The following is a 12082-nucleotide window of genomic DNA, read 5'->3' as shown; positions in this document are numbered from 1 at the left end:
GTCAGAGTGGCACTCTAAAATAGAGCTCGAGACCCAGGGGGTCAGAAAGGAGCAGATTCAACCGCAGCAGCAAGAATAAGACAAAAGGCGCCCGACCACGAGGCGGCGCCAAGATGGCGGCCGCGACCTGAACTACCGTCGGGGCCTCTCAGGATGGAAGGGAGGGCTCCTCCGGCTAGCTCAGCATGCCTAGAGGGCTGTGAGGAGGAATTTAGCCCTTCCCTTAACGATCGGCGTTCTGGTGGGGGGAAAACCGGTGTCGCCCTCTGGCGCAGATTAAACGAGCTGCTGAGGCAGCGCGGAGGCAGAGACTGAACTGGTGGGGGGGCGCCGAAGCGCTGCGATCCTGCCCACTCAGGCCCCTAGGGACGAGGGAAAAACCTCCCCCTGGGTCAAAACCTTTTGCGCAGGGGCTAGGAAACGAAGCAAACCTGATTCCTTACAGAAAATGCAATGAGGAATGAAGAAACCTGGATCAGCCAAGAAGCCTATTTGCAAAACAGTCTGCTCTCTCAGAGGCTGAGCAAAAACTGGGGAACGCTGCATGGAGCCACGTGAGGGGGCGGAGCACTCCTCAATTGAAGCTCAGCCTGTGAGAAGAGGACTCAAAAGCACCTCCCACTCTCTGGATGCTCCAAGCGGCTCGAGGGAGAATATATATCTTCTAATCTGAAAATTACATAGGCTGGAACAGTTATTTTACATTAGAATAGCTTACTTATACAAGAGATAAGAAATAAAACTACAGTTCAAATGATGAAATCACAACCATTAATATACTAGGCCAGAGATGGCAAACCTTTGCAGCCCAAACTGCAACTCAAAGCCCACTTATTTAATAACCTGAATACTGAAGTTTTACTACCTAAAATAATAATAAACAAGGCAGTTCAGCTAATTGTTCTAAGAAACACGTGATAAATGCACTTTTATGCCTCTTCATTTTTTTGCTTTTGAAATATTACGTTTAGCAACAATAAAAAAGAAAAACTTTTGTAATATCATTTCTCCCTTTCCCTCCCTCTCTTTCTCTTTCCCCCTTTCTCTCTCTCTTTCCTTCCCTGTCTCTCTTTCCTTCCCTTTCTCTCTCTCTCCCCCCAAGAGGAGGGAAAGAGGACCCCTGAACTGGTGCTGGGAATCCCAGGAGCAGCAATGACAATCAGCTGGTCTGTGGAGAGCCGAACACCAGCTAGCCAGTGGGGAGGCAGTCAACACTGGCAGCTCTGCAGGAAAAGCAACTGACACTTGGGAGGCAGAAGCGAGCCCACGACGACAGAGATTTGCACTGTGACTCTGCGTCATAATGGGCTCCAGGAGGAGGGACCGCGTCACCCCCACTGGTAAGACGGTGAGAAACGTGATGGAGAAATGTGATGGAGCTGGGGTGACGGGGCGCATGCCCAGAGAGGGCTCTAAGTGCCACCTCTTGCACACATGCCATAGGTTCGCCACCACTGTACAAGGCTATTTAAAATCAAAATCAGCCAATAAGTAAGCCATCAGTTATATCTCAGGTCCTTGGAGAAGAGTTTTCATCAAAAGCTGAATTACAGATGGACTGAAATTTCCATTCATTTCCTATTGATTGTAGAAAAGCAAAGATGATAAGAAGGAAAGATAAATAAAATTTAATGAAGGTGAACTATTCAAATTAATGTAACAGTTAAAGTGTGAAGGCAAATTGCAAAGTTATAGAAAATATTATGTTAAAATTATCATTAGTTATCTACTGTAATATATTCAATATTTAGCTATAGATCTGTGCACTTTGTGAAAGAATTGTAAAAAATATTTCCCTAATGTACTAATTAAATAGGGATTCAGTGATGTTGCTCTTATCTCAAACATGTTTAATGGATACTAAAATGACCAACTAAGAAATTAAGTCAAGGACTATATTACACACCACACCACACTACCTAATTACCCCAAAATATTTAACTATTTGTATTATTTCCTCCCCCCCACTTACATCATTGTTTGTTATCACAAGTACTCCTATTAAAGCACTTTCAAGAATGTGATGTAATAGTCTTATCTGAATTCTATTTATCTGAGAAAGCGACCACAAAGTTGTCACATTTTTCCAGTATCCTAAAGGTACTTACTGATAATATAAGTCAAGAGGTCAAGTAAGGACATTCTAAAGAATTATTTTCACAACTTAACAAGGAATGGGAAACAATTCAAAGGCCTTTCACAGATATTTTCAGGATTTGGGTTACTGATGGGCCAACAACTACCCATAGTACCTGTAGATAAAGCCACCATGCCAAAGATATATGATAGCTGACACAGTGTTTGAAAAAGTCAAGCCAGCAGCGTATCTCCCTTTGCAGTTGCAAAGGGAGACGGAAAGTGGGAAAGAAACCTTAATTTCACTTCTCTGGTAATACAGATCCAAGTAAGAAGGCTGGGGACAGAGGAGCTCCTAACAGATTGATTTTCCCTCCTCTATTATTTCTTCACAAGTTGTCCATGTGTGATTTAAGAAAATAGGAAATAGGTTTACAGCATAAAAATAGTATTTGGAATAGAAGAGATGTGTGTAAAAGCTGCTTAGGAATAAGAAACTACAGAATGAAAACCTGCCTGCATAAACCCAAGCATAAGTTATAAGTTTATGCAAGGACCAATATGTTTACAAAAAAGAAAGCAAAGGTATGAGAAATACTGGTCAAATTTATACAACCCATACTGGAAATGAACATTTATTCTTACACTACATAGCTTTTTTCATTAAGCTAATGGGCCTTAATGGCAATGTTCAGCCATGCAGATTTGCTGTCTGTTTTCTACCATGAACTATAGTGAATCTTACTCATTTTTGGTTTCCAGTTAATTCAAAACCAAGTTGGCAAACATTTTCACAGCAATTAGAAGATACTAACAGATTCAGATCACAGGCTACAAAAAATATCAGCAGAAAACACAGATCTGCAGACTCATAGAGTGGAGGTAGAGGAATTGCAACCCTTTTAACAGTTATTTGCTGGCTGGCTTAATTTTTCTAATACTATACAAGCAACCTAGAAGTTCAATCAAAACTGGTACCTACATGTTGTAAAATCTGCCACCACAAATGGGTACTAGAGTTATGAAGCAAATGGAAAATACCTAAAATATTTTCTCTTCCCATAACCAAACAGCAATTTCCAAACAGTTCAAATTTTTTACACTGGAAATACTCCCTCACTCAATCTTTATCTATTAGGTTTAATGACTCCTAAAACCTAACTTTCCTTTTCCTTGTATATACAAACATTTAAAATATATAGTGCCCCCCCACAATCACCAAAGTATGCTGGCCGTTATTATTTTGCAAGAAAAGATTACACTTACCCAAAATGAAAAAAAAAACCATTGTTAATCTTAATAACAATCCCCTAGAATTTTCCCATTCCTTAAATTTCTCCAGCAGAGACCAGAACTGCATGCCTCAGAACAGAGACATCAAGGCAAGTGAAGAAATGCTAGCCATGACTGCAAGTCTTGCCTCATTTTTTACCAAAGGAGGAAGGGGGTTATTGTATGAAAAAGTGCTAGAACTATTATGACAAGTAAATGGGAACTCAGTGAAGAAGTAAGAATAAGACTCCAAATATCCCTTTCTTGACTTACTTTGGTATAAGAGGAGATAAAGACTCTTGGAGTTGGCTTTCAAGATTCTGTTATTATACCCTCTAACAGGGTGTCAAATTCACATCGTTATGGTGGCATGTGATGTATTGGGACTGCCCCCCCCTTCTCCAAACCGGGTGTGGTCAACACGTGACATATCCGGACTGTGGGCCGGGAGTTTGACAGCCCTGCCCTATAACAATAAAGGAGAGGCCCAATAGCCCTTACATTGCCTGTTCTAAGGTATGACCTGCCTCAAAGGGCTGACACACTTCCAAGCAATTTATCTTCAGGATATTCTCCAAACTCTCTAGATTACAAAAAGCACATGTCTGTTAATTTATACAACTTTGAGAAAGGCTCTAACTATTCTACAGCTTCTGCAGCACACAAAATTCACCAACACCAATAATTTTTCATTTCCTTCTGGACTTCTCTCTGGACCTTTGAAAACAGCAATGATTTTTACTGTTTCTGCTAAGCATCTCCATAGTCCAAAACATAGACTCTGTCATGTTACGTTCCAGAGGTCTTGTGGGAGATGTAGGATTGGTCAAAGATACAAATGAATTCGTCACTTAAAATTAGTAAGATATTATTCTATGTGACCTTGTCAGGCTCCCAAAATTAGTTTCACTGCAGAGCTGAGCATCATGAACACTTCATAGAATAGGTGAATATTTTGTACAAAGGATCTGGCCATTTGGGGATTCATGAATTCTGTCAGCCTCACATGGCTTCCTAAAACAGCATTAAACAGAAGTCTTATTTTAAATTCTTACTACAAAATAAACCTGCTACACTTTGGAGAAGTATATATCTTCAAAAATAAATAAATGTTGGGTCTAACTACTAAGCCAGTTTCTCCTTCTAATATTTATTTTGCCCTTTTGCAATTCTTAGCATAATCTCCACAACATTTCTGTCATAGTTCATACACATTATATCAATAGTAAATTATCCAAACAAGATTGATGATGCCCTAATAAGATAAAAAAGGCATGTTCATTAATTGCTATGAACACACTAGTAAAAGGACATTATGAATTAGTCTAAACAGAAGTGATATTTTCAATGAAAAAAAGATTATAGGAATGATCCCTAAGTACTACTGAATAGATACAGGCATCGACATTCCTAAACACAATAACACCAAAATCACACGTGTCATCATAACAGAAGCTCTGTCATAGTTATCTTGTAATGTTATACTCAAGTATGCATGTTTGTATCTGGATGTGCATTTTGTTACCTGCTCCCATCTTCTCTGGGCGCCTACTAAGATTAAGTTAGTAGGTTATTTATTTATTTATTTAGTAAGTAAGTAAGTTAGGGTAAATTGAGTCCTCTGACCCATTTGTATTTAGCAGACCTGGTGAATCTCAATCCAAATTTTTATGACTGACCTTTTGATTAAAATTAGTTATCCAAAATGAGTATTTATAACTTTTCAAAGAAGGACTGTATTATATTGCAGTCTTCAATAAATTTATTTAATCTGTTTAGTTTGTTAATGTTTACTTCTTAAAATATACTGTTCATTTTGAAAACAATGCCTGATTTTTAAAACAAATTTCCAATTCAATTGAGCCTATTTGCAGCAATTGACATTTAATTCCCAAACCGTGCTTTGAAACACATAGGAGTACAAATGTAGTATCTCTAATATTTCTATTCAATGTTTTAAAGAAGCTGCATCTTTTCCTGAGATCTCATGACTGTATTTCACAGCTACTGTGCACCACTATTTCTTCAAAGAATTGCAAAGAAATGTTACAATCAGAGTTCCTCATGCTTTGAATCCAAAATGCTGTACAGTTCTAGTAGACACTGGATATGTCAATGTCATTTTTACCACTGAGGCTGAAACCCAGAATAATGATGCATTTCTTACATTAAATGTTGTGAAAAAAAGGAAACAGAAAAGACTGATCTTTCTACAGTTCTACAACTATGGTGGTGATTCACTTGATATGTTTATTATAAGGACAATGTGATTAATCTTTTCACTTTTTTCCATTTTTTAGGAATAATGCATTGATAAAAATCCCGTTTAATTTCTGTCCTGCATAAATCCTAAGAGCCATGATGGCCCAGTGGTTAGAATGCACTACTGCAGGCTAACTCATTGGTCATTCCAGAAGTTCGATTCTGAGCGGCTCAAGGTTGACTCACCTTCCATCTTTTTGAGGTTGGTAAAATGAGGACCCAGATTTTTTGTAAACTGCTTAGAGAGGGCTGCAAAGCACTGTGAAGCGGTATGTAAGTCTAAGTGCTATTGCAATCTATTAACAGATACAGGAACAATGGAAAGAACAGTCAAGAGATACAAATAAAAGGCATATACAAAACAAAGCAAACAAAATGGTTAAAAAAATCTGAAACAGAGATTTACATATCCAGGAAATTACTAAAACAATATAATTTTAAGGATTTTTTAACTTACATAATCAGCAACCTGGGCTTACTGAGCAAAGAGTGGAGCCTACATTTTACATAACAAATAATTGTGTTTAAATGAAAATCACTGAAAGTCAGGAGATAACTTTAGTTGGACTGAAGAAATATTAGGGATTTTTTTTTTTTTGTGACAAAAATATTTCTGATTCTTCTTTGCTGCCTAGTTGGAAAATAAGAGAAGTCAGCAGGGATTTTCTTTATCCTGGTAGAAACCAGAGAGATTAGGTTTTCTGACTATTCAAAGAAACGCCCTTTAGGTTGCATTAGTATTGGCCCTAAAAATCACCTCAATTTGCATAAACATTTAGTTCAGACAGATTCACCATATGTCTGTCAGCACTTCCCCAACCCCTGGGCTCGATCTGATTGATATTCACCAGATTTTAGAACATGATAAAAGTCAACACTACAATTACAATATGATCCATATGGGGAAAATAATCATTTACAACCCTCTATTTAATTTTACCTGGCTTACTCATTTGATTAAATTATGCCAGATCATTAAATTATTGCTTTTATGATAATTTTGTTAATAAACCAGGATGTCTAATAACTAATTATTCAAACACTGAACTTTCTCTTTCCATAACAGTGGTCCATATTCCACAATATTCCAATGCGTGCCTTTTCGTGCTGAACTTTCTGTGATATTTGCTGCTGGATACAACTTTTAAACTTTGGATTTATTCACAAACGTTCTGCAATAAAATTTGCTCTTTAAGCAGTTTAAAGACCTTAATGGTTTAAATTACATGCCATTTCACAGATCATAGAAAAGCACTTTTTAAAACATGCATACATTTTATCGGAGTAAGACTTTATATACCCATATAGACTAAATATAAAGTTTTTAGTTATCTATGAAAATAATAGAAATGTTACAATACCTATATTACCTATAATAAAAGAGGCATTGGTCTTACCTGATACGCCCTTTCTCATTGGTAGCAAGAGAGTCCAGGAAAGGGTTAAACTCTGTCTCTTAGCTGATTGGACTGAGTCTGTCAAAGCTGCTTAGCTCCGTCTCTGTTGCCAGTCTTCCCCAGCTTTCGGAGAAGTCAACTTGACAGACCTGACATGCCTCTGTAAGTGGAATAAGAACAATTATCTCCCCCCATCTTGCTCCCCAAACCAGACATACCCAGGGAAGGGCTGGACTCTCTTGCTACCAATGAGAAAGAGCTTATCAGGTAAGACTAACGCCCCTTCTCCACTGTATAGCTGCGAAAGTCCAGGAAAGGGACATACCAAAGTTGGATTGTCCATGGGAGAGTTCAAGTCTGTCCTGAGCACCCTGCTCCATATACACCCGGTGAAGCACCTGTCTGCCAAGCGCTGCTTCCGCTGATGCAAACGTGTCTAGGTGGAAATGTGTGATAAATGGAGAAGGAGACGACCAAGTGGCTGCATGGCAGATTTCCTCAACCGAGGCTTGCATGACCCAAGCGGCCGTAGTGGCTGCACTCTATGTGGAATGAGCTGTCACTCCCTGGGGTAATGGAAGGGACCGGCTCTCATAAGCCCAAGAGATGCACAACTGGATCCACTTGCTCACGGTCAATGGAATGACTTTATTACCCTATGTGGCAGGCTGAAACGACATGAAGAGCCACTCCATCCTGCGGAAGGTAGAGGTCCTCGTAAATCCACAAGGCCCTTCGCACATCCACAGTGTGCCAAGCTCTTTGGAGTGACTACTCAATCTGCTTGTCCTCGGCCTTCAGGATTTCTTCTGGGTCAGTTGGTGCAGATGACACTGATGCCACCACTGGGCCATCCACTACAGGCACTTGAAGAATCTTGATCAGTTCTGGACCCATATTGTAAAACCTGCGGTCATTTGAAGTTATATTGGGCCCTGACCCTGTTGAGTCCAGTTGTTTGTGGACCACATTAAGAAAAAGCCTAGGTGATGGGACTACCTGCGCCCGCATGGTCAGCTCAGAGAAAAGCTTATCAGATTGAACAGGTGCTTCTCCCACTGGTTCTTCGACATCCGTCTCTGGCCCCAATTGGGCCATGTTCTCTGCTTTGAACAATAAGGATTTAAATAAGGTGGGACAAAACAGCCCGGTAAATGCCAGATGATCAAGTAATAATCAGAGAGGTCTGATTCCCTCTGTTCCTCTTCTCCTGCAAGAGAGGATTGGCTGTACTCTGAATGACTGGGTGAGCAAGACTCCTGTAAGCCAGACCATACCCTAGGCAGGTGTGTTGGCACCTCGGCTGAGACCAAAGACAAGTCAGATGCCACAGAGGATGGCCTCTTGAGTTGCTGAATTCCTTCAACTATCCTCTGCCTGATTGCCTTGGTTGATGCCCCCCAACGCTGGAATATGCGGCTGGAACTCTCAGGTAGGCCTATTGCCAAGCGGGCCAAATCCCCCTGCTGATCTCCGGCTGCTGTGAATCATGCAGCCACGATCTCCACGCCTGGGGCCATAGCTCCCAGCACTATGCTGAAATGGCCGAAGCCCTCCCCGCCATTTTCTTCAACGTGTGGAGCAAGAGCCGCCCTGCATGATCCAAGAATCTAAAAACTGTTGCTTAACTGCAATGCAAGAGAGGCAATTAACACGTCCATCCTGGCTGAGGGAATGAGTCAAAAGCTGGGGAAGACCAGCAACAGAGGCGGAGCTTTGACACTCAGTCCAATCAGCTAAGAGACAGAGTTAACCCTTTCCTGGACTCTCGCAGCTACACAATGGAGAATATGGACTGAATCAAAATCTTTCCCCAACACTAAATTAATAGGTAGGGATTAGTAAAGGATTTTTTCCCATTATAATAGTTCTAAAATTCTATTTTTTTTATAGAAGTAAAATATCGACATCAATCACTTTACATAGTACATAATATTTATATAAAAATCAGCAGCCAGAAAAATATCACTAAGAAATGAAACCTGTTATGCATGGGAATTGTACCATGCTCTTTTTGGATCAGGATTGTAGATTGGAAGTGGTTCTACATTCAACTTAGTTTTAAAAAAACAAACAAAGCAGCTTCCGTGATAAGTGTGCTTTTTATTGCTTATTGTTGGTGCACCAAATGCCACATCAACCTCAACAGAAGAAAATCTATCCTATCCTATCCTATTTCCATTCCATTCTCCAGCCTTCATTATTTAAAATCAATTCAATGCAATGAACAAATCTAAGACTCCTTCTACCTATCTACCCCAACAACAATTCTGTAAGGCGAATTGGACTGGAAGAGAATGAATGGCCTATTATGGTGCCCCAGGCTGGATTTCACGGCAAGACTAGAACTCTCCTGTATTCTAGCTTGGTGCCTTAGCCACTAAACCAAACTGGCTCTACAAATAAAAATAAAAGTTTTGTTTAAAAATAAGAACACTATCACAACCTCATTTGATATTTAAAGGTTTGCAGTCAATTTTGAACAATCTGAAGTGCTAATACTTGACCTTTTAAAGCCATTACATTTGGCAACTTGTCTGTGCAATGCAGTGAGAACAAGTCCAGAGGTTTTTCTTCTTGAACTTCAAGATTTGCACAGAGATTGTGCCTGTTTGGATAACTCCTGCCACAATAATGTCTGCCTACTGCAATTTACTTAGCACCAATCAACAACTTCTATTCTCTCAAATGTTGAGCTTGGTTACTTTGAATTACTGATTTAGATTACTTCTTTCATTCTATATACATATCTATACTCCATATTCCCTTTCATAATGGGCAACCTTATGCAGACCACAGAAACAGAGTAGGAAATAGCAAACCAAAGAAATTAAAAACATGGTATATACATTATACATGGCATATACAAAAATAAAACAGAACAAAACATGTAGCTAAAATTAGTTAACATCAAGTTGATTCATCATACGTCTCCAGGCCTTTCTATCATAGAAATCATCCATGCTTCTAAAACATCTCTTTAATGATTTATGCATTGTCTTTAACTACCACCTCTTTCTTTTTTATCAGTGCAATCCAACCCAAGTCTTCTTCCTTTTGGTCAATTCATTCTCCTTTTATGTCTTTTCTAAACTTTGGTCTTCTTCATTTTCTCTGTATAATATGACAAAACCAACTCAAAGTTTATTTTTTATACCATGATTCACTTTTATATTAAATCGCTCACTTTAAAGCACCCTTTAATTTTTAACCCTATCTTTTTACTTTAACATACAAATTTCTTTTTCTTCTATCATACTTGAACCTCATTTTCATATAAATATTTATACTCCATAAACCACTACAAATCTATCCAGATTATAGCAGTATATAAATGACAGAAACAAAATAAACAACACCAGCAGCAACAACAACTCTTATATATAACTATTTTTGACAAACATTCATTCCTTGCAACAAATCACATGCTATCTTACTAACCTTCTATCAACACTGGCATGTTTTAAAATTTCACCATCTCTTTTCCCATCTCTAGTATTCATTCACCCAAGCTATTTTTTCATCATTTATGTATAACTTGAAATCATTTACTCCATTTTTTCTGCCAAACAGAAATACCTTGTTTTCTGATCCATTCATTTTCAGATCAATACTCCCCCTAACATCATAAATACTACTGAACATGTTCCTGAAAACATTTCAGTTCTCAGTGAATAATATAGCATCATAGGTGTACAAAGTAACACTTACATTTTACATCCTAAACCAACAGAATTTTAACATCATCTCAAGTTTTCCCAATACATTAATCTACAGTCATGGGGAAAAGTAAGCACACTCCATTGAAATTTTTAACTTTGACATATTTCAATATTTAGAGATGATATTCATTCCAACAATATTGACAAAGGAGATATCATATAACAAATATCAAGCACCACTTACATTTGGTAGTACATTCTATAATTTAAATAAAGAAAAATGCAAATTTTTCTTTATTTAAATTATAATTTTGCCTGTGGAAAAAGTACACCTCTATACTGACCACTACCACAAATACCTAAAATTAGAATCAGGTACACCAGTTCAGATGCAAATGATTAAAACACCAACGGAGAGGATGCAGGAGGAACTATAGACTGCCTTATTTAAATCTTGGAATTTTGTTTGATTTGCTCTTTGTTGTTGAAATATATGCTACCTCTATGCCTGGGATAGTTCTCTGAGGCCTTCAGAAGTTAGCAATAAGGAAGCTAGGTTTTATTTGGGCAGTTGGCTGGGGCGTGTTTGGGCTGGAGGTATCACAATCCAGCCAAGCACCTGGACACAAACAGACCCTCCAATACCTCCAGCCCAAACACGCCCTAGACAGCTACCCAAATAAAACCTAGCTTTCTAATAAATAATTATCGGCCATTCACAAGAAACCAAGCTGCATTAAGAAACTCCAATGCACAAAACACAATGTTGCCAACCAATCAAGAACACAGCAACTCCAAGATCAATAAAAACAGACCTAGACTCCCAGCCAATCAGGATGAAGAAAAAAAACCATTCAAATAAAGCAGAAATTCAAACAAAAAATGGCTGCCAAGCCTGACACACGAGATTAAAAAGAACCCAATACACAAGCCTGAGGATTGCAGATGAGATTCTGCTGAAACATCGCTATAATAAAAGCACAAATATTAAGACGTGGGAATGAATATATATATGGCATTCAGCTTTGTTCGGGTATTTTCCCACGTCATTGTAGTTGTGCTTTTAAAGTTGTAGCAACGTTTCGGCAGAATCTCATCTGCCATCATCAGGCTTCTGTCAGAAGAGATGAGATTCTGCCGAACGTTGCTACAACTTTAAAAGCACAACTACAATGACGTGGGAAAATACCCGAACAAAGCTGAATGCCATACATATAAGTACCCGCGAAAACTTAAGAAAATATCTATATCTATATTTATATCTATATCTATATATATCTATATATATCTATCTCTATATATATGTTTTCTGAGGTTCTCGCGGGTATTTGTATGTGGATTTTTGGTTGTTCGGGTTTTCTCCCGCGTAAGATTCGAAGTATCTAGGCAACGTTTCGATGAAGTCTCATTCAT

General features: G+C 38.6%; 1 protein-coding gene and 1 long non-coding RNA gene across 4 annotated transcripts in view; one reads left to right on the top strand and one right to left on the bottom strand.

The window, feature by feature from the left end:
* Window positions 1-1118, top strand: part of LOC148126862 (uncharacterized) — a 116693-nt gene extending 115575 nt beyond the window's left edge. The window contains exon 3 of the long non-coding RNA XR_015741655.1: window positions 1103-1118. This is a non-coding gene — a long non-coding RNA (uncharacterized LOC148126862). The remainder of the gene's footprint in view (window positions 1-1102) is intronic.
* SFMBT1 (Scm like with four mbt domains 1) overlaps window positions 1-12082 on the bottom strand; it is a 120030-nt gene that overhangs the window by 77998 nt on the left and 29950 nt on the right. The window lies entirely within an intron of this gene.

Source organism: Pseudonaja textilis, chromosome 2 (genome assembly GCF_049901715.1).
Source record: "Pseudonaja textilis isolate UNSWEBS1 chromosome 2, rPseTex1.2, whole genome shotgun sequence".
Taxonomy (NCBI): domain Eukaryota; kingdom Metazoa; phylum Chordata; class Lepidosauria; order Squamata; family Elapidae; genus Pseudonaja; species Pseudonaja textilis.
Note: the sequence above shows the minus strand (reverse complement) of the source record. Positions and strands in the feature narration are given on the sequence as shown.